Consider the following 23,281-nt stretch of genomic DNA (forward strand, 5'->3'; position numbering starts at 1 on the left):
TATGGACTAGATTTTGTACGTGGTTCCATCCTTTTGGAAGGTATAAGTATTATTCTCTCTATGGTGTATTGCCTTTCTGTCAAACTACCATGGCCTACCTAGGAGTATGTGGAAAGCATCCATGGGCAAGATATCACACAAGATTTTGTCTTTTTAGCCTCCAATAGTGAACTCAACCCAAGTTTGTTCATTTACAAGAACTCGTTGCCCCTTGTTGAGTCATGCAACTCTATAGGGATCACTATGTGGTATTCTTGGCAAATTGAGCTTACTCACCACTTCTTCTGACACTATGTTGTCTGTGGATCTTGAATCCACTACCACCCTTCATACCTTACCCATGATCTTACATTTTATTCTAAACAAAGATCTCCTTTGGCTAGGTTCCTCCTTAACTGGTTCTTTAATCAAGACTCTTCTTATCATGAGGTTTTCTCCAACCTCTGAATCCAAACTTACTTCTAATGCTTTCATGTTTGCTACATCCTCTTGAGCATAATTTACTCTCCTCTCACCTCCTTGGGATGAAGAAGACTTATCAAGGCATCTATAGGCCGGGTGTCCAAGTTGATGGCAATTGTAGCACTTCATGGTGGAAAGATAGGACCCTCTTCCTAATCCACCAGACCTTCCTCTACTAGAGTTGCTAGATCCCCTTCCTCTATAGCTGCTCTTGCTATTGGAATCCCCACTTTTCTCAACCAACTTGGATTCCCCTTGGGATCTTTGGTCTACACTTCTTCCACCAAAAATACCTCTCTAACCTCTGCCATCTCTTCCCCTACCTTTCCCAAAGTTGTTTTGTTCTTGTTTCTTCTTGCCCTTTTCCTCCACTTTTAGTGCCAACTGATAGCATTTGTGCATGGTGTTGGGGCATAACAAGCTTAATTCCTCTTGAATATTCCATCTCAAGCCATTTAAGTATCTGGCTACCTTGATGCTCTCATCCTCTACTACCTTGGATCTCAGACACAACTTCTGAAATTCCTCATTGTAGCTACTCACATCCAAGTCTCTTTGTCTCAAATTTTCTCTCCTCTTATGCAATTGGATCTCATAATCTTCAGGGATGTATGCCTCTTTCACCTTGGCTAACATGCCCTTCCAAGTAGCTATTGGGTTCTTGCCCTCTTTTTGCCTCTCTTCTTGAATAAATTTGCACCAAGTCAATGTTTCCCCTCTCAATCTAGACTTGGCCACCTTCACCTTTTGTGCCTCACTGATTCCATCACATTCAAAGTGATTCTCCAATCCCTCTATCCATTCCAGGACTACCTCAAGCTCCACTTTCCATAAAAAAGTGGAACTTCTTCTAGGGATTTTCCTTCTAAGGCTTTGATTTCTTTACGAAAAGGTTCTTTAGGTAGAATAGGGTCTAGTTCAGGAGTCATGTCCTCTTCTACAACTTCTTTACCCTTCCCTTCATTGACCTTGATTGTCACTTTCTCAGTTTTATCTTCAACTGCATCTAGTTTTCTCTCCAGTTGTAGTAATCTTTCTCTAAGGAGCCTAATTTATTCCTCTTGGTCTTATACCTTCATGGCTAGCTCTGCATTGGTCACCATCCTTAGACTATTCTCTCCTACTAATTCAGTGTCTGTCATGTACTGGCTTCTTCCCAAATCTTGGTTGCTCTGATACCACTATGATGAGGAGGTAGGCTCAAAGAGAGTTAATTCCTTGTCTAAGGGAAGTCAAGTATTTTCCTAGTGGGCTCCCTTCATTGTTCATCTAGTCTACTAATCAATTTAGACATCTCAACTCTCTAGGAGTGCTCCCAATCAAGATGTGCTCACTGGTTTCTCAGGCTTGGTTGAGATTCACAAGGGTAAATCCAACCTCACACTCTCAAAATCCTAACAAATGCCTACAGAGGTTATAGTAGGCATTTATGATGTTTTCCAAGGGTAATCAATTGGTTTTGATCATGGGTTTTATTCCTTTCCCCATCGCTCCTTCCTTTCCCTATTTTCTAGGCCTAGTAGCCCTAGAGCCCCAATTAGCCCTACCTAAACTGGTTTTTGTGGATTTTATCATAATTTCCCCAAAGACCCACACAAACTCTTTGATGACCAGGATACCCTTTTGGAAGTACTTTCCAAATTGTGAAGTGAGGAATCTCAGTCTGACCGTATAGGTACGGAACCCGAGAAATGCTTGTTTTAAAAGGTTTTAGGCTTATTTTGGTCTTTTTCCAAGGGTTAGGTGTCTTCCTTGATCTGCCACACCTCCAAACTCACACATATTCTCTTCCACACCCCACTTGTTCATTCTAAACACTATGCAACTCCAACTTTGCTCATCCCTGCAAACACTTGCATAATCTCGTTCATTTCCTAACTGAGCTATGATTGAGCTTGCCTAGAAAATGATTCTCATTGGCCTTTCAACGACCTCCAAAGGAAAATAAAAGCTATGTACATTGTACAAAGGTTACATGGCTTGAGTCCCAAGGGTTATTAAGAAAAACTCAAAGGACTTCAAGTTGGAACCATGTTTGGGCCTCTCAAACCCTTGCTCAAGTCGAGAGCTTGCAAAATTGAAAATTTAATTCAAACCTGCAATAAAAATAACCAAAATGATTCCCAAGAACTACAAGAACATGTATAAAACAACAAGAAAAGAACAAAAATGAAATCAATCCATTAAGTACAGATTGCTGCTCTAATTCTTGAAAAATGCAAGGTAAAACTAAAAAATGGTCTCCAATTTGTATTCCAATCTACTCCAGGCATTCAACAACCTCATTACATTCATTCTCAGGGAATTTATATACCATTGTTGGCCTTACTAACTCTCCATTGGCATTTTTGCCTTACATACTTTGTTTTCTCCTCCAAACCATCTAGGATGACTAAAGACCATTACATTAACGTGTGCCAATGCCAAACAAAGCTATTCAAGGAATTTTACATCAAAATGCAAGATTATGCCATTTTAGGCTTACAAGGGCTTACAAGCCAAAATTGAGCAAATGCATTGTCCTAATGACATTCAACCTACCAAAACATTTCAAAAACATATGAGGACCTAAGAGAAGACTCTTATTCACCATCTCAAACCAAACTATGAACAAACACACCAAAATGAACAAGTTGGACTCAAAACTAGGTGCTCCTGCACCAGGAAGGGCCCCAACCCATTATAGGTTAGACATCATACAATAGAAACTAAGAGAAAACAAAAAGGTTACTGCTAGGTAACCTAGACTAAAAAATTGCACGGTTTAAATACAACAAAACCCTCAAAATCAGACATGGGACCAAGACATGGGCCCAAAGAAATATCCAAAGATCTCTTGGAAGGAAGAGAATGACCATTTTTCTTTCTATGAACAACAGTCCATGAAGAATATTTTATAGTATAAGAAAAAGGATGAGTACCATCTGAGTCAAGTGAAGCTACCATAGTCAGAAAAAGGAGTTGTTGATCCCAAGATGGGAACCTAACATTTAGGGGAAAGAGAATCTAGGACCAAAGAATGGATGAGTCTTGTACTTGAGAGAACCTCATAAGGATCCCCCAAGACATCAACAACATGCATTACTAATGAAGTAGGAACAACTGAAGAACAAACTACAACAACCTGAGGAGCAGAGGGCATTGCAAGAGTTGTGGGTGCCGAAATGTTGGAAGCCATAAAAGTTGGGGTAATTGGCAAGGATTGTTCTATTTTAGAAGAAAATTGAAGTCCCAAAGCATAGGAAAGACAATTCGATGATTCCTATTTGTATCCTTCCACTAGGTAAGAGAAGACCAAAGACTAGACCCACGAGGATGGGAAGAGGCTAGGTGCCCAGTGGAAAAACAACGATGAAATATAAACAATATCCCTTCATTGCCTAAGCATTTCCTTCACTGGAGCTCTTCGACCATAAGTGAGATCTTTCCAGGAAGGGGTTTAGAGATATCAAGATCCACTAAGATCTGTGCGAAAGAAGTGGGGGAGAAGAGACTAATATTAAGCTCAACCTAAATAAAGCAACCAAGTTTTATACCAATGGATTCATAAGCAACAATGCACCAAAAATGCAACGAGAGGTAAGGGAGTTGTAGCATCCTAAAATTGTGACACTTGCAATTTCGACTGCATTTGGGTCTTCACGATGGCGGCGCAACGTTGAACCCGAATGGAGACCCCGAAACCTGTTTGCGACATCAAAAACTGCATATTTCTCCACCTTGGCCTGATCCTTCCTTGCACCCTGCTGTCCCGGGAGGTGGGACCATGGCGCCCAGTGCCCTGGTCCTTTAGGACCATGGCGCCTAGCACCCTGGTCCCCCAGGACCATGGTGCCCAGTGCCCTGGTCCCTGGCCCTATTTTGGGCCCGGTCTCTTGTTGGGCATCGGGTCTTTAAGTTTGCAATTCAGAAAATAATGTTCCTATGTCAGCCTAAGGTCAGAAAAATCAGTCTCTCAACCTTAATTGACAAGTATATAAACTACTTTTCCTCTCCTAGAAAGGGAGGAAAAAAAATAAGCAAGAGCAAGACGCGGAAGCGATATTCAAACATTCAAACATTCAAGCATTCAAGCATTCCTTCAAGCAATTGAGTATTCTAAGTTTCCATTCAAGGCTAGGTGTTGCATTCAAGACAAGGATTCAACCATTGAAGAGGAGATCACCTACAACATACACCATTCATTACACCTTTGCATGTAAGAATACAAACATTCTTACAACAAGGTATCAGTACTTGTTTACATTACAAACATTTGCATTGACAACATTCTCATTTCTTGGTTAATTCCAAAACCGGGGTTTGACCTAAAGGCAAACCCCTAATCCCTAACCCCCCAATCATCCTCTCTTTTCTATGTGTAGGTTGTAGGTACGCGACTGTAATTGAAGATCTGGAATCCTTGTGCAGAGACGAACAGATCCCCCTTCATTTCGCGGATTTTTCGGAGGACCGTGTGCACTCCGAGCGCCATCGTCCCATCAACTTTCACTCAAATTTGTAGGATAGCATCGTCTTGACATTTTACTGCTAATTTCAGGTCCGTAGCTTCATCCTGTGTCCCTATCTCCGTCTACAAGCGAATCTTTCTTACTTTACATGCATTCCTAGTTCCATCATTCTATTTACATTCTTTACAAAAGAGGGTATCCTTGATGTCTTAACCCTTGAAACTCATTTAGAATCTAGTCTTGCATTGTGTGAGATTGGATCTTGTGGGTTTCAACCCCTCTTTTGAATGTAAAGTCTCTCCTAAGTGAAAACCGTCAACCCTAGTGACCCTCCTTTCTCTCTCCTTGGAGTTGGGGGGGGGGGGGAACAACTAGGGTTCGATTTTTCTGCTTTACATTTTGGTTAACACGATGTGAACATCCTAATTTTGATTATTCATGGTTAGATCTGAAAAATTTGCTTCCTTAATTACATTTCCATGTTTGATCTTTTGCAAATTTTAGAGGTTAATTGCATAAAAACCCTAAAATTTTCTTTTTAGTAATTGAGCTTGTTAAATGTTTAATTGTTAATGCTTGTTTCAGATCTACCCTTCTATTGCAAACTGTCAATTCATATTTGTGCTCTAATTCTGAAAATTAAGTGGTTAAGTGTCAAAACCCTAATTTTTAGAACCCTCTTGATTCAACCTTTAACCAATGATTTCACTGATCAAAACACCTCCAAATCGGCTGTAACTTTGGATTCCGCAACAAAATCACAATATCTCTCATCCCTGAAAATTTTGAAAAAAGTTGCAAGGACCGTGTGCACCCCGAGCGCCATTGTCCTCAACATTTTTTTCTGAAATTTCGGGAGCTAGATCTTACTGTATTTTTTTGCTAAAATCCAGAATTTTGGCTGATTTCATCAATTCTAACACTTTCAAAATTAAAGTCAAAGTTGGTCTAGTGATTGCTTGGATAAAGGCTTATAATCATTCAAAAATTGTTGAAATTGAAATTTGTGTTAAAATTGTGTTTCTTACAGTCCTAAATCTGAAAAGTGTGTTGGCATTCATTCGAAATTTCAGTGCTTTATTTAAATTTTTGCAGTTTGTGACTTTTGAAATTAAATGTTTAACTGTAGCAACCTTGATTTCCACTTTCAAAAGGGAATTTTGCATGAAATTGAGTCAACTTTTAAATTTCAAAGCCTGCATTGCTTTCAGTATTCCCTCTAAAATCATAAAATTCAAAATTTCAGTTTCCCTCTCTTTTTCAAAATTCAAATTTTGCATTTTTTTTAACAATCTTGGTAGGGTTCAATTTTGAGATTGCAACTTTAATTTGGCTTATCTACAGATCGTAAAATCACTCAATTTTTTCAGATTAGCTTTAAAATCATCATAACTTTCATCCCTAAAAATTTCAAAAAAAGTTGCGAGGACCGTGTGCACTCTGTTCACCACGGTCCCTGACATTTTTTTCAAAATTTCGGGAGATTGTCTTGATTGTATTTAACAGCTTAAATCTAGGAGATTGGCTAATTTTATTGAAATTTGCTACCTCTAAAATTCAAAATCTTCTCTCTCTCTTTAGTGCATGAGTTTTACAACAATGAGCCCTACTTACACTATTCCCATTAGACGAAGCCTTAGAATTAAGTCTTTCCAAGGTTTAATTACTAAGGAGATGGAACCTAATTTGAATGGCCTTTTTAACGAGGACATGGGTAATTCCTCTAATCCTCTTAATGATGAAGAAGCTCTCCATGAGGTTTCTGTGGAACAACTTTTGAAATTCGATAACCAATTTGATGATTTTCGACAATGGATGTCTCAAGAATACCCTCATAGTCAAGCTCTTTCATTAATTGAGGGTCTAAAACGCATGGTTCAAAGTGATAAGAATGGAATTGATATTTTGCATAGTATTGCACACATTGTGGATTCGAATGTGATGCCTATGAAGAGTTGTGCCGAAACTTTAGGTTATACACAACCTCCTACTCAAGTCAATCATTCTATTCCTTTGACAACTTCTATTGCTAGTATACCTACTTTTACATCAAACATAATGACTACTTCAATACAAAACATTCCACCTATGATCACCAGTCATGGGGGCAATCCTTCTTCTTCAATCAACCCTCTCCCTTCATTCAATCCGACTTCTTCACTCATTCCTTCAATGAGTGTTCCTATTATATCTCCACAAATAAACACGACGCAAGGGGGCAATTCATTTAACCCTTCCATGACTAACTATCATAGTGTCCCGCCACCTTACTCTCAATCAATACCTTCTTTCAATAACATAATACCTCCATCACAATCTAACACGTCTAATATGAACTCTTCGACTAAAGCGACCATTAACAATCTTGCACAAACTGTCTCTTCTTTACAGCAACAGATTGCCTCTATGAATCAATCTAAGTCTAGTGTGCCCACATTTGATGTTGCGAGCCCACTTTCTCTTGAGATTGTTCGAGCTATCCCCCCTAAGCATGTTGAAATCCCGCAATTGGAGCTTTATAATGGTAAGGGTGATCCTCTAACACATGTTAAGACCTTTCAAACTATATGTACTGATTTTGCTCATGACCAAAGGTTGCTTGCAAAACTGTTTACTAGAACATTAAGAGATAAAGCCCTACAATGGTATTGCTCGTTGCCTTCCTATTCTATTACTTCTTTCCAACAACTTGCAAATGCTTTTATTCAACAATTTCAAAACAATATAAGTCCTAAAGTTACTTTGATTGATTTAATGCATTGTAAACAAGGTGTTAAAGAAAAAGTGACTGATTTCATTGGTAGATATAAGCATTTGTATGCTCAAATTTCCTTTCCAGTACTTGACAATGATATTCAAAGAATCTTTATTTCTAATTTACAAAAAAATATTAGAGAAAAACTTCTGTTTTCTGAGTTTACTTCTTTCCAATAGTTGTGCGCAACTCTTCACAATTATCAATTGACTGTGAGTCAAATGGAACAAGCAAATCCTATGGCTCCGAGTGATAAGGGTGATAGTAGTCAACAACCATTTGGGAAGTTTAAACCGAACAGAGAATCCATTAAGTTCAATGAAAACATCATCAACAACAATGTGAATGCAGCATCAGGTGTGCCTCCTATTTCTAAATTTTTCAAGAAAGAAAGAAAGTTTACTCCTTTGAATGAATCATTGCATAGTATTATGAATAAGTTATTGGAACAAAATGTGCTTACCCTCCCTCCTATAAAGCAAATAGATCCTGCAAAGATTCATTCACCCTATTTTGATAACAAATCTTTTTGTCAATTTCATCGTCAACCTGGGCATGATACCGAAAAATGTTTTGCTTTAAAGGGTAAAATTCAAGATTTGATTGATAATAATACTATCTTTGTTTCTGGTGTGAATGATAAAGGCAACACATCTGTAGCTCCTCCTAACCAAAATCTTAAGATTTTTACTGATCCATTACCTTCTCATACCTCTAATGTGATTGAGACTAATGATTCCTCTTTCTCACCTGATAGTCTTGTGTCTATGACTCCGAATGTAATTAACTTTGTAGAGCAGCAAAAAATCTCTAGAGAACCTTCCATCACATTTGATTCCAGTGAAACTATCAGGGCATCTGATGGTCCTCTATATATAGTTGCAAAAGTCAAGAATACACCTTGCCGTGGAGTGCTTATTGATCCTTCTTGTATGGTTAATGTCATTATTGAAGAATTTCTTTTTACTTTGCAATTGAATCAAGTGATCTATGACAAAACAAATGTGGTTGTGAAGTTGTTTGATGCATTTTCTTCTCCTGCAGTTGGTTCTATTACATTACCTATTGAGGTCCATAACAAATCCCTTGATGTGAGCTTTGCTATTATTCCATCGTCCGAACAGTTTCGTGTGAAGCTAGGCTATCCTTGGCTATCTTCCATGAAAGCTATTGCTTCTCCTATTCACAAGTGTTTGAAATTTCCCCATAATGGTGAAATTGTTACTGTCAATCATAGTCTCTTCAAACCAGCTGAAAGAACTTCTAGCGTTCCTATTGATTATTTTTGGCCTAAACAATTCCAATCTCTTCCACCGCGAAGTGATCATCTTTTCAAATCTTATCAAAACTGGAAAAAAGATATGATCCTATCTCTAAGTGAACCTAGAACACCCAAACTTGATATTCCTATCGTTCTTGAGAAGGAAGTTCTTGGTCTGAAAGATAAAACTAATGTCTTTCCTCAAGAAGATTCCCAACCCATCCCTATGGATGTGACTATGTCTATATCTAATAAACTTCCTAAAAGTAGACCTATACCTCCTCGTCATGATGGACTTGGTCTCCTTCCTAAACCAAATATTCCTCCTTTATATGGAGCAGTTCCTCCTCCTTCCTCTTATAGAGAGAAGAGACCTTCCTCTTCTCCTATTATTCAACCTAAGAGACCACAACCTAAACACCCAAGTGATAAGGATGAGAACATTCCTCCTCCTCACTCTTCTCAGCTTCCTACTAAGACTAGACAAAATCATTCTGCACGTGAACGCCGATGAAAGCGTCGTCTTAGAGCTCAGGCAGCTGCTTCTCAAACTTTGCAATCCCCAAAAACACCTTCAGCTAGTATTATTCCATTTTCTCCTCAGCCAAAAATTGAGCCAAAATCTCCTAAACATAAGATGCATGATGGTCTTGATCCTGTGCGAGTTAAAGATCCTATTTTTATAAATCTTGATGATGATATATATGAAAATGTTATTCATGATGAAAATGTTACTTCTTTTCACTCTGATAGTGAATATGAATATGTTGATATTGATAACCATTTATCTAACGAATTTTCTAAAGCACTTATCCTAGCTCCTAGACAAGAACAACGTGGCTTGGAACATGAACATAGCCCTTGTTTGGATCTTGTGATAGCTCCATCTGCTGTGTTGGATTTTCCTCCTCTAGCGTGTTTCCTACCTTTCCGAAATATTGATTAGCAAGATCGGGGGGTAGATGACGTGCTAGACTAGTTCATTAGCATAGCAGACTCTCTCCTCCTCTCTTGATCTCTTTTGTTACTTCTTCTATGTGTTACTCTCATTCTTCTATTTGTTGTCCTTAGTGTTGTCTACTTGAGGATGATGCAAAGCATTGAGATCTCTTTTGGTCTCTCTCATGTTGACTCAAAAGACACATGTGTTCCCTTCTTCTAGGTGACCTTCCTTGATTGGGGAATGAAGAACAATTATGCATACATGCATATGATATATATGAATTATCATACAGCATACTGACCCCAAGGAAAGCGAAGTCACCTTGTGCTTTGTGTTTTGTGTCTATTATCCTTGGGCTTATCTCACACTTGGGGGCTAAATCCTTGTGATAACATGCTCCTTTCCCTTCTCATTTCTTATATGTATCACTACCTTAAAGCAATCACCCCCGATGAGGTGTGTGCGATCGCTTTAACGTAAGGGGGCATACACGCCGTTCATATCTCTTCAAGATACTTGAAAGTTTCTTGGCGAACTTGGCTTTGCCTTGAAAATTTTTGGTATTTTTCTTGCATGACTCATAGTGAGGGAACCTTACTACTGACAGTCATGGTTCTCCCTCATGATCTTCCCTTTTACTTAGTCAATCGAAGTCGTAAGATCCTTAGTCCATTGGGGGCTTGGTGTATCTTGCCTCCTTGACGTGGTGAAAGTCTTTCAATGTTGTTTCCTTGTACTTTACCGGAAGTATGGGCGTACGCTTATACTCCCACTAAAGTGGGGGCTAAATGTAGCGTCCTAAAATTGTGACACTTGCAATTTCGACTGCATTTGGGTCTTCATGATGGCAGCGCAACATTGAACTTGAATGGAGACCCCGAAACCTGTTTGCGACATCAAAAACTGCATATTTCTGCACCTTGGCCTGATCCTTCCTTGCACCCTGCTGTCCCGAGAGGTGGGACCATGGCGCCCAATGCCCTGGTCCTTCAGGACCATGGCGCCTAGCACCCTGGTCCCCTAGGACCATGGCGCCCAGCGCCCTGGTCCCTGGCCTATTTTGGGCCTGGTCTCTTGTTGGGCATCGGGTCTTTAAGTTTGCAATTCGGAAAATAATGTTCCTATGTAGGCCTAAGGTCAGAAAAATCAGTCTCTCAACCCTAATTGACAAGTATATAAACTACTTTTCCTCTCCTAGAAAGGGAGGATAAAAAATAAGCAAGAGCAAGACGCGGAAGCGATATTCAAACATTCAAACATTCAAGCATTCAAGCATTCCTTCAAGCAATTGAGTATTTTAAGTCTCCATTCAAGGCTAGGTGTTGTATTCAAGACAAGGATTCAACCATTGAAGAGGAGATCACCTACAACATACAACATTCATTACACCTTTGCATGTAAGAATACAAACATTCTTACAACAAGGTATCAGTACTTGTTTACATTACAAACATTTGCATTTACAGCATTCTCATTTCTTGGTTAATTCCAAAACTGGGGTTTGACCTAAAGGCAAACCCCTAATCCATAACCCCCCAATTGTCCTCTCTTTTCTATGTGTAGGTTGCAAGTACGCGGCTGTAATTGAAGATCTGGAATCCTTGTGCAGAGACGAACAAATCCCCCTTCGTTTCGCGGATTTTTCGGAGGACCGTGTGCACTCTGAGCGCCATCGTCCCGTCAACTTTCGCTCAAATTTGCAGGACAACATCGTCTTGACATTTTATTGCTAATTTCAGGTCCGTAGCTTCATCCTGTGTCCCTATCTCCGTCTACAAGCGAATCTTTCTTACTTTACATGCATTCCTAGTTCCATCATTCTATTTACATTCTTTACAAAAGAGGGTATCCTTGATGTCTTAACCCTTGAAACTCATTTAAAATCCAGTCTTGCATTGTGTGAGATTGGATCTTGTGGGTTTCAACCCCTCTTTTGAATGTAAAGTCTCTCCTAAGTGAAAACTGTCAACCCTAGTGACCCTCCTTTCTCTCTCCTTGGAGTGGGGGGGGGGAACAACTAGGGTTCGATTTTTCCACTTTACAGGAGTCAGAGCCAAGTAGGAGAGACATCAATAGAGTCTACTAGGGGATTAAAGGATGGAGTCTAAGATCATAATGGCAAAGCATGAGTGTCTCATTTCTATGGACCCATAAAGAGGACAACATCCCTATCATCCAAATTATCAAATAAGATGGTAAAAACCCCATGAGCACAAGGATAGATTTTTAGCTTACTAGAGAACAAAGCGTTCCAATCTAGGAGTGAAGTGAAGGGAGTGATGGCCACAACCGATTGCATCCTTCAATCAATGCAATGTTTTTGTAGTAGGAAGTGCTTCAAAAACCTCCTTGCCTAGAGTCACTTCTAGAATGTACGATGTGTGTAGAAAGCATTTTTTTGGAGGAGTTGAAGGATCAGACGAGGGTTTTCAAAGAAAATCAACAAACAATTATTTAAGTGGAGAGTTAATTGAAGAACTCACTTCTAGGGTAGCTGGGTAGGTGTGCAGCTGAGGAGGAGAATTAGAAATGTTGACAATAATGTTATAGGGAGGGAAACCTTTTTTGAATTGGGGAACTTTTGCAAGTGGAAATAGGCAGGAGCATCGAGTTTGAAATTTGGATTGGAGAGGCCATGGATAGGAGTTGTTGTAAAAAATAGCTTCCACTTTGTTGAGAAATTATGTGAGACTGAATTTTGTGTCTTAGAAATCAATCTTTTGTTTCTCTATTTCCAAATTTCCTAGACAAATATTGAAGTACTAACTATAGACACCTAAAATTGTCCTGTCTAATAAATAAATATCTTTATTAATTTAATTATTTTAAGCCTAATTATTCTATTAATTAAATAAATCTTTATTTATTTAATTAATTCATTAATCCTCTTCTATCCTTTTTCCTCATTTAAATAAATAAATTTATTTATTTAAATTATCCTTTTCCTAAATTAAATAAATATCTTATTTATTTAATTGATCCCACTTCTTCTATTAATTAAATAAATCTTTATTTATTTAATGAATTCATTAGCCTTTTCTACCCATGACACATGTCATTCATCTCTTAACTCCTACACTACCTACCCTCTCATTATTTTCTTATTTTCTCTACCTACCCTCTAATCCTAGCCAGCCATTTATCTTTTACACCTCTCAATCTTATCCCTCCATTTCTTATAGTGTCTTCTATATAAGAGGATACTCTCTCTCATTATCAACCCTATTCAACTACTAGCACTCTCAAGCATTCTAGCATTCAAACTTTCATATGCGATCAAGCCTACTTGCAACCACATTTTCATTCTTTGTTGAGCTCTTGGGCACACATAAACTCTGAGAGCAAATATATCAAGCAAGATCAATGGAGATAGGAAGAATGGAGATTCAAACCCTACTGGACATATGATGGTATAATCTTTGTGATTTTGTTGATTTATATTTGTCTTAGGTAATCTTCATATGTTATGATGGATCTTTGTTGTTGTTAGGCTAGGGTTTCATGGTTGAATCTATTAAATCTTTCAATATTGTTGTTTCCATTTTTACCATAAACACTAACTATCCATAGACTTGAAAATAATGTGATTCTATAGATGATTGGCCAAGAAAGGAAAAAATTAAGGATGCCATTTGGCAAGACACTCACCCATCCTAGCCTTGCACAAATCCATTTCTAGCATTTCTATGAGAAGGGACAACCAAGAAATAGATGGTTCACAATTTATTCCTCCTTTTTGCAAATGACACATCTTGATGGTCCAAGAAATCCTAGCTTCTTGAAATTGTTTGCATTTAGGACCTTGTTTTGCAGGGTGGCCCATGCAAAGGTGCCTACTTTAGGCATACATTTCTTAATCCAACATAGAGTGATAAGTAGTGTTGTTTAGATGTAAGGACCCACTTGTCCTAACCCTAGCTAAACCAACTTAAACTCACAATTATAGTTAAAAATTTAAATTAACCATTTTGCACATGCAAGTAATAGATAAGTAACTGAACAACCATGCATCTCATAAATATCATGTGAAAATTAAATGTGCATGTGGAAAATAACATGAGTAAAATAACGCATGAGGACCGAATAGAATGCAAACCATAATTAGTTATGATGTCGAGTTACGTGTGTGCATGTGTAGCGTAAATCGTATGCATGAGTTATTATGTGATAGTTTAACATTCAAAAATGCATAATCAATTTAACTAATAGATAATTAAATATGACCATGCATGCATGCGTAAATGAAAACTAATCTAAAAATAAAAATAAATCATGCATGCTAGTAGGTTAGTATGTTAGTAGTCTTTTCTCTTCTCTTCTTTTATTAGTTACATTGCATGGTGACTTCTTATCGCATTACATCATGTGACCTTATAGCTCCTTTTCATAATCTCTACATGCGACCATTCTAGTCTTTATAATGAAATAAAATATACATCTTCAATTATTACATAAAATTTTATTTGGAATCTCTGACTTTCTTTGTCTCTGGATGTGTCACCTCTCTTTGACCTATATAACCTCCTCTCGCAAACCGGATGACAGACATATGACCCAAGCATTTTATCCGCCCAACCAAATGAAGTATAAGCTTTCTGGTGCTCTTGATAAGCCCCTGTCCTTAACGACGGAGTATCCTAGCAAGCTGGTACCAACTGGTAGTAAAGGAATCCTGTGCAATCATGTAGAACTAACAACCCATCCTTGTTGAACTAACTACATGTGTTATGGCAGGGAGATAAATAAATAAATATGATGGCCATCATTACCCTATTGGGGAGGTGAAAAAAATCACCCTTCCTTGGTTAGCCCATAACAAGCACTCTCGTTTCATAAATATCCCTCATAGACAGAAAAATAATTAACCCTCCACGGATTAATGTCAGATAATTTTATATATATATTAAATATTTTATTGCTTTTATTCTTTTCTTAAAAATTCTTAAATCAATCTTGAAGTTAGAATTTACCACTATCAAGACTTTCCAAATACAACAACCTTTTTTGAAAGTTATTTTATTTTCAATTATCAATTTTTTTCCATATTTTGTTAGTACTCTCATAAGCAATTAACATAATGCATATTCTATGATAAAAAAAATAACATCAAATAATAAAAAAGAAATCAAGATTCACATACCTAATGGGATTTGATCCCCTAACCTATAGGTTCCAAAAGTAAACTTTTGCCACCACACCAACTATCAAGTTTAAAACTATATTCAAAACAAATTTAAAATATCTTCACTATCAAAATTTCATAGATATACTTTGACATGGCACATATCATATTCAGTCATGATACAGTCGTTTCTTAAACACCCAAATCCCAATTTCTCTGCAATTTTGACAGAAATTAGAAATATTTGAAACACAAAAACCCAGTAAATTTCCATAAAACCCAGTTTCTATTTTGCAAGATACATGGAGTAGAAGATGTTGACAACACACCTGACACATCAAACAAACTAGCATTAAATCCACAATGTCCAATTACTCTCAACAACAAAACAATTCTAGTCAATCGATTTTATAGATAGAAGTCTTGTGGTAAAGAAGAGATTAAAAACCTACCTTTAACAAATTTATTCCCTGCACTTAAATTTTTAATCAGAAATTATGACAAGAGGAACAATTTTTAAAGGAAAAGATCAAATTAAGACTCAAATAAAATATGTAAAATAAATGAGCCTGCTGTGAGAAAGAAGAATCATAGGCATTTCCCAAATTTCAAACAATCTCTTCAATCTACCTTGTCGACTTCATAGCAATCACACGAATCAAGAAGCTCAAAAAGAATTGGAATGATCAAATAACATGTTTATTCCTATATTTATAAACATTGAATTCTCTAAAAATAAAAATTAATTGTTTGCATGATTAAATTCTTAAAATAAAACTAATTATTAAAATTAGAACTCACAAAATAATTAATTGATTTTATTAAATTACAATTTGTTAAAGATTTAGTTTTTAAGAAAATAATTAATTATTAGGCTCTCGCATGTCGTCTATATTTTTAGTACATAAGTTTACTCCAACATTGTATTTTTTGCATGCCTTGATCATTTATTTAAATTTATTAACTAATATTTTAATTAACTTCTTGAATTAATCTCATTCTTTATTTTAATTAGTCCTCTAATTTTAGTATTTATTTATATCTTAAATATATTTTTATGTTTTATATATTAATTATCAATAAATTTTATTTTTAATTACTCAACTAATTAATTAATTTATTCTCTTTTAAATAATTATATTATAAATAAATTTCTAGCTTGATTTAATAATTTATCCTTATTATTATAATTTTATTTTAATTTATCAATTTATATTAGACTCCATAATTTAATTTATTAATTGCTTATCTAACTAGGTACTTTGCACAGGGTTCCAATACTTAGGTTGCTACTGACAAGCTAGAAAAACCCCTCCTCGGTCATATGTCCGCCTTCGACGGTTACCCTGCAACTTATACTTGACAAACATTTGTCAGATCCCATTACATAAAAAATCTAGCAAAATATTAACATCATTAAATATCATAACAATACTATTCATCATTATAAAATAACGACATCATATCAATAAAACATCATTATTAAGTATTATTAATCATAACAGTAAAGTAACATCATAAAATAACTAACCATCATCATTGTCACTAAACCACACAATATCATCCATCATTATTAAAAGTTAATCAAAAGGTATCTGACATAATAAATAAATCTAACTGAGGGCTAATTCGAGTCATGACATCTGACTTCCTCTTTATCTATATTTATTTATTAATTACATATATTAAGTAATTAGTCTATCTACACAATATATTTTGGAGAATACACAAACCTTCATAAATCTCCCAAAGAATTATGCCAACCTAACACATTTAATTTATATTTTTAATGACATACATAAATCATCTACACAACCACCACCTTTTTTATAGATTAAATAATACTAAATTAGCATATTAGATAAACAACCACAAAAGGTACAAGAATCATCCTTGTTAAAGAGGACATCAACCTATGTGCAACTCAACCACAAGTATTTGGAGAATGATTCTCATGCTCCATGTCAATTTCAGCGGAAGATAATTAATCATTATCTTGCATAATTAGATGAGGTCGAAATTTAAATAAAATAAAACAATAAAATTAGTAATGAAAGAAATAAAAACTTAAATAAATAAATAGTTTTAAAACATGAAGTTGGGTAGGTGCGATTTAATTCTTACTTGCCTCATCCTAAACCTTAAAATAATGCCATTATATATTTTTACTTACAATTGTGCATTATTGTGTTGCTTTTGGTACTTGTGTATACAATAGTAATAATGTTATTCAAGCATTTAATATTGTTGACATTTGATTTAATAAATGAAATGTATTATAAATAACATAAAATATCAAGGTTACAAAGACAAAAATAATGCACCACTAAAACATATATGGTTCTAAATTCATTTCAATCATATTCACATTTAATAGAATATATAAATATCTTTCGAGTTTGTTGGCATTATATATGCTTTTAGTAGAGTACACAATAAGGTCAAAATGTATGACGTATACAATAGTGGTAATGTCATTCAAGAATTTATTATTGTTGACATTTGATTCAATAGATTAAATGCATAAGGATATGCAATTTATTATTTTAAAATTGAATTTGCATTGATTGTTTTCAATATGAACCAATAGAAAGAAAAAAAATGACCTTTTTACAATCATTTAAAATTAAAAATTAAACATAGACTAAAGTTTTTTGTTAAAACAAAATTAATTCTACACTATAATTGATCAAACTGATAGAAGAAATAGAATGCAGTGGATGCATAAATAATTTTGCCTTGAAGGAACTAATAATTAATCTATATCTAAATAATATATTTTAAAAATCAGAAACCTTCATAAATCTCCCAAAAATTTAGACCAATCTTACACATTAATGTAAATTTTTAATACTAAACTGCATATTAGATAAACAACCATGAAAGGTACAAGAACCAACCTTATTAAAGAGAGCATCAACCTTATCATTTCACATACCCCACATCATTTTCAGTGATAATTAATAATTATCTTGCATAATTAGATGAGATCCAAATTTAAATAAAATAAAACAATAAAATTAGTAACGAAAGTAATAGTCTAAACGTGAATAAATAAATGGTTTTCGAACATTAAGTTGAGATAAGGCGCAATTTAATTCTTCCTTCCCTCATTATCAGAATAGCTAAGAAAATGGATTGGAGGTCAACATGGTGGACAAATCAGAATTCATGGAGTATGATTTCAATGTAACTAGTTTTTGTTTTCATATGTGTTGGAGCATGGAATTGCATAGGCCGACATGTTTGAGAATGGATTTTATTATTTGGCCTACCTTCAAGTGGTGAAAATAGAGATTGTATAAATACATCAGTTCACCGTGGGATGATTTAGTTGATGAAGGTATGTGAGTATGTAGAGATGAAAGTGTGCAGATCATGATATATATTTTAGAATAAGAGAGGAGTTGCAGAGTTGAAAGTGTGTGAATCATGAATTATTAAATGACAAAGAAGAATTATTGTTAGGACCCGCTTTTCTTAACTTTTGATAAACTACATCACTAAAAACTAACATCCATTATTAAATATTTATGAAAGTTTACATTCTTTAATCACAAATGGATAACAAGTACCATTAACATGAGTGCAAAATTTAACATTTATTTATAAGGAGAAGACTTAAAAATTAAGGTAACAAGTATGTAGGAAATATAATGATCCAATAGATTAATATGATAACCTTAAGTATGCATAAGTTAAATTAAAGACAACTGAAGATTACATTCATGAAACTAGGAATTACTACTTATGTACCTTACATGAGGAATGTAACAAGTATATAAGAATAATTAATTTTCTTATCAAAACAAATGTTGCAACATATAGTTAGTATAGTTAAGATGAGATCGTGTATGAAAAACTTTGAATTCCTTATGTCAAACTAATGATAAATACAAACTAAGGTCAATGCATAAATGAGTAAAAATAACTTATCCACTTAAATAATGTCATTGAACCATGCATTCAAGAATAGAAGATAGAAACTAAGCACATAAAAGATGAATCACACACATGTGAACACATGTTAGTAGGTTAGGGGTTAGTAGTTTTCCTTACTTTTTGGTTAGTTACATATTACATGGCAATCTTTTGTCGCATTTATGACAGTGGACCTCATTGGTGTTAGAGTATTCGGGTATTTACTTGATTAATTAAACATTATTTGTTTAATTATTTAAGTTCCCTTTATCTCTTTTACACTTAAGATAACTTTAGGTGCATTTAATTAATTATTTTAATTAATTATTATGTGCAAACCTAGGTTTTCCCTTTTAGGATTTCTTGACCTATTAAAGGTTAAGTTCTTTCTTTTCATTGTATGAAGAAGGATTATTATTGACAATACATTTTGGAGATTATTGAGCTCTCATCTTTTGGAGCATATTTTTCCTGTGTATTCTTTCCTTCTGTGATTTGCTTCATTGCTTCTCCTTGTAACAGTTTTTCAGCTTGCAGAGATTATTTGGGCTCCTGTGGTGTTGTATTTTCTCAACTCCTATAATTGGTCCTTTACATAGCTTACTTAGCTTATACTCATGAGACCACATTGGTCTATTACAATGAATCAATAATACAACATGCATTAATACATAGGATTTTACAAAATCTCTGTCTTCAGATGTAGCATCTCCAATTCCATCGAACTCACCTCCATTTACAACTCGAAGACGGACATATGACCCAACCATTTTATCCACCCAACCAAGTGAAGGTTACGCTTCCCATTGCTCATGATAATCTCAAATGTCACGACGTATTTTAGTCTAAGTTGATAAGTTAGGCATTGATATTATTTGACAATATGGTGTTTTGATGACATTATTTTTGACATTATGATGTTGGATGACATGATATTAATGTGATTTGATATTATTGATGGCAATTTTAATTTAATGTTAATTTTATTATGGAATTTTATGTATCATGCTCTGACACTTTTTCATCTAGTGTGAGATGGATGCAAGGTCGACCATTGAAGGTGGATATATGACCGAGGAGGGGTCTTCTAGCTTGTCGGCAATGACTCACGAAATGTAACCTATGCACAAACACACACAAATTATTATTAATAATAATAATTAAATAGGATAATTAGATTAAGTAATAAAACCAAATTAAAAATTTATAAATAAATATAGAGACTATAAACAAATTATAATATTTAAATTAAATTCGAATTAAGTTTCTCAAAAGATAAAATATTAAAATTTAAAATTAAACATGTCAAAATTAGCACATAAGTTTTAAATGGGAACATAGAGTCGAACTATCTGTATCTTCTTGTCATAGTCTTGATTTCATGACTTGGTGTTATGGTGTTATGGTGCATGAAGGAAACTTATTGGAAACATGACTAGGGCAAAGATGCCAAAGTAGGGCGAAGACGCTAAATTAGGGCAAAGATGCCGAAACAATGGAGGCGCAGACGTCGAAACTCAGAATTTGACATGGCGGAGATGCTGAAGGACAGTTTGACATTTTAAGTTGAAAATTTTGATTGGAACTTGGTCAAATACATGCATCAGACATACAACTTAGGCTGGAAAGTGGAAACCATTTGGTAGGCCTCTCGCACAAGCGATACCTCAAACAGGGAGATAGATAGAGATTTTGGTAGCACTAACTCCCCTCCACAACACTCACTTCTTGGGTGTACCAGATTCTCTTACCCGGAAGATCCGAAGATCTATTACACAAGGAATTCATGTCTCATCCTGAGTGGGGTACATGAGAGGTAACTTTGGGGTACGATCCACATCCCCTGCACCATCAAATGTGGGATTTTGGATACTACAACAAGGTTCTTAGTTATTTTCTGATGGGTCCAATCCAAAAATGAATCCATAAAGCAAGCCACTAAAGGCTCTAATTGAGCTTATCGATGCAAAGAAGGCCTCTGCATACGTCGAATTCACTCAGAAATTCTCTTATATAGCAGTTGGAAAACACATTGCTCAAGATCACGCTAGGAGAGTCAATATCCATGATGTCTCCGAATTCAAGATACCCTTGTGAGGTGATGAAATCCACAATCAAGAATAACCCTCAACTACAAAAAGAAAAAGTGGGTGTTGTCAATCACCTTTCTCATCACCCAAGGTCCATGAAGGCGAAGGGAGAGGATAATAGATGTGACGGTGGGTCCACCCTACACATGTGCAAGTGCACAAGACATGAAAGACATACATTCTTTTTAGTCCCACATAAAAAATATTTTCTAAGCTAAGTACAATGAAAGAAAACTAAACTAGCAAGGAAATGATTGTCTTCGGCTAACGTTCTACAAAAAAAGTTAGTAGTTTGTGAAAATTGTCTCGGACTTATGAATAAAAGATGAAAAAACTCAAATTTTGTATAGTAACACAAAACCCTAACTACTTTGGTGTAGATGTCGAGGTAGAAGCGCAGACGTTGAATGTATGCGCAAGTGCTGAAGTAAGGCCTGAATCTAAACAAATAAAAAAAAAAAGCAAGAAATGATTTTTTATGTTTTAAAATTTGAATTTTGTGTGGGAAAGTTCGCCTGTGGAGATGCCAAATCAAGACGTAGATGCTAATTGTCTATGAAGGCTTTGAAATAGATAAATAAAGATAAAGGTTAGCTTGCAAAAAATTTAAAATTCAAATTTTAAATCTAGGTGGGAAAATGAGTCGACAGAAGTGTTGAATCTAGGTGCGTATTCTAGTTGTTTGCGCAGATGCTGAAGCACAAATGCCTAAATTGCTAAAAAAACCTAAATTATTAATTAATTGTCGATTATTAAAGTAGTAAAATTCACAAAGCTAATTGTTTTTTGTTCCTTTAAAACCAATCTTTAAGTATTTTTGTGCTTTTTTAAACTGATTGAACAAGTGAAAATAAAATAAAAATTAAAAATTGATTAGCTCTTAGTTTAGGGTGGAGACACCAATGCATTTAAAAATGAAGACGTCGATCTATAAAATACAATGAACATAAGAATTTGAATGGAGGCATTGAAGGGCTAAAGTGCAGACATCAAAACAACAGAGCGAAGACGTTGATGTAAAGTCCCAGACTTTGGACTAGAACTTGCAACTAAAACTTCATGAAAAAATTCACAAAATGTTAGTGTTAAGGGACGTGGGTCCCACCGGGCGTGCCAAAATGAACCAAGGGAAAAATCAGCAAGAGGGTTAATGTTTAGATTTAGTAAAAAAAAGCATACAACTCATAATTAAATGCAATAAAATCCATTATACCTTCATGTGAAGCTCTCTTGTTCCTCTAATTGAGCCTTTGATGAAGTGGAATAATGCCCTATCTCCACTTGATTGGATTGGCTCCAAGACGGGATGTCAATTGCTCTCCACTACACAAAGATACTTGATGGATGGATGAAGTTGTTAAGTATCTAAGTAAGGAGAAAAATGACTATAGTGTGGATACTATGAGGGCAATTCCAAGCACAAACTACTAGCATGAGATTGCACAAAAGGTGGATATGGAGATGAGGGGAGGAGACCCCCATTTATATATTTGAGAAGGGAAGAATGGAACACCAAGATTTATTTGGAATGGAGGGGGGAGATTGAAGGAAAATGATGGAAGGGATTGAGATTACAAGGTGTGGGGACCAAGAGATTTTCGATAAAGACATTTCTTGTCTCCACACTCCTCAAGGTGCATAGGAAGAGTCCCTAATGCACTTTGGAAGAATAAAAGGAATTTAAAAAATCCTTCAAAAGGGACAAAGGAATAAAAAAAATTAAAATAGAAGATTGCATGGGAGAAAGGGAAGAGAAGAGGAGTTACAAAATTCCTCGGGAAGTGAGGGAGAATTGGGAAATGCAAGGATTTGAAATCCTTTGACATGACCAAAGTTGGTGCATTTAAGGTTGGGTGTTGAGAGGGGACAAACCATTTATGGTAAATGGTTGACTTATTCCTAATCATGAGGATTAGGAATGTGCAAATAATTAAGGAAGGAAATTTAGTGGGTTAATGAAATATTAGAGAGCAACTGGATAAGTTAGGAGGATGTGACATGAGGAGAGAGAATGAGTGGATGAATTTAAAATTGAGGGATATTATTAGTCAAGCTTCTCGAAAAATTAATTAGGCTAAATGGAGTACTAGGAAAAGTGATTTGTAGGAATCACTTTGGTTAAGTTAATTAATTAAAATTAATCAACTAAGTGGTACTTAGAAGAATTAATGATTTAATTGACTTTTAGAAGAATAGGGGAAATAATTAATTTATTTGATAAATTAATTATCGGACTATATTAAAAGAACTAAATAAATTTAATTTAATTAATTCTG

The sequence above is a fragment of the Cryptomeria japonica genome, chromosome 6 (assembly GCF_030272615.1).
Source record: "Cryptomeria japonica chromosome 6, Sugi_1.0, whole genome shotgun sequence".
Classification (NCBI taxonomy): domain Eukaryota; kingdom Viridiplantae; phylum Streptophyta; class Pinopsida; order Cupressales; family Cupressaceae; genus Cryptomeria; species Cryptomeria japonica.